Genomic DNA, 1,040 nt, shown 5'->3' on the forward strand with positions numbered 1-1,040 from the left:
CCGTTAACGAACGAGACTTAACCTGCTAAATAGGAGTCAGGAACTTCGTGTTCTTGTATCACTTCTTAGAGGGACTTTGCGTGTCTAACGCAAGGAAGTTTGAGGCATAACAGGTCTGTGATGCCCTTAGATGTTCTGGGCTGCACGCGCGCTACACTGATGCATCCAACGAGTTTATAACCTTGGCCGATAGGTCTAGGTAATCTTGTGAGTATGCATCGTGATGGGGATAGATTATTGCAATTATTAATCTTCAACGAGGAATGCCTAGTAGGCGCAAGTCAGCAGCTTGCGCCGATTACGTCCCTGCCCTTTGTACACACCGCCCGTCGCTCCTACCGATTGAGTGTTCCGGTGAATTATTCGGACCGTTTTGTGGCGCGTTCGTGCCCGAAATGGGAAGTTTTGTGAACCTTAACACTTAGAGGAAGGAGAAGTCGTAACAAGGTTTCCGTAGGTGAACCTGCGGAAGGATCATTCACACGTCCTTATTCTTTATTAACCATCAACCTTTGAATCCCAAGCAAAACATGAGTTTGCATCTCTCTCCATTGGAGAGATTTGCATTCAAGAAGCGTGATAGTATCGAAAGGTATTATTGCCTTCTTCATGTTGGATATCCTGCGCTGCTTCCAATATTGGAAGCCAGTGCAGGTATCCGGGGGTGCACAGCGAAGGGGCTCAATTTCTGGAAATTCGTGTCTCTGTTGGGATACTGATTTCCAGGAGTTTCTTCAGTGTGCATTCTTTTTTCCCACACCGTTATTTCAAACAACAAATCTGAGGAACATTTGAGAGAGAGTGAAAGATTGTATCTTTCTGCATCTCTCTCGATGTGCTTTCAGATTGCTTCCTAAACTATAATGTTATTTTAAATTTTCAGCAATGGATGTCTTGGCTCGCGCAACGATGAAGGACGCAGCGAACTGCGAAACGCAATGTGAATTGCAGAATTCAGTGAATCATCAGATTTCTGAACGCAAATGGCACCTTGGGGATATTCTCCTTGGTACGTCTGTTTCAGTGTCTTTGAAATCACA

The 1,040-nt window shown here is 44.8% G+C and overlaps 2 non-coding genes across 2 annotated transcripts; both read left to right on the top strand.

Annotated features, from left to right (window-relative positions):
• Positions 1–449, top strand: TGME49_459420 (the record flags this gene model as incomplete). Its single annotated transcript, XR_001974286.1, has 1 exon — positions 1–449. It is a non-coding gene; the product is annotated as an 18S ribosomal RNA (ribosomal RNA).
• Positions 450–873: 424 nt separating this feature from the next.
• On the top strand, positions 874–1,031 carry TGME49_459430. Its single transcript, XR_001974287.1, has one exon. It is a non-coding gene; the product is annotated as a 5.8S ribosomal RNA (ribosomal RNA).
• The last annotated feature ends 9 nt before the right edge of the window (positions 1,032–1,040 follow it).

Source organism: Toxoplasma gondii (assembly GCF_000006565.2).
Source record: "Toxoplasma gondii ME49 unplaced genomic scaffold asmbl.549, whole genome shotgun sequence".
Classification (NCBI taxonomy): domain Eukaryota; phylum Apicomplexa; class Conoidasida; order Eucoccidiorida; family Sarcocystidae; genus Toxoplasma; species Toxoplasma gondii.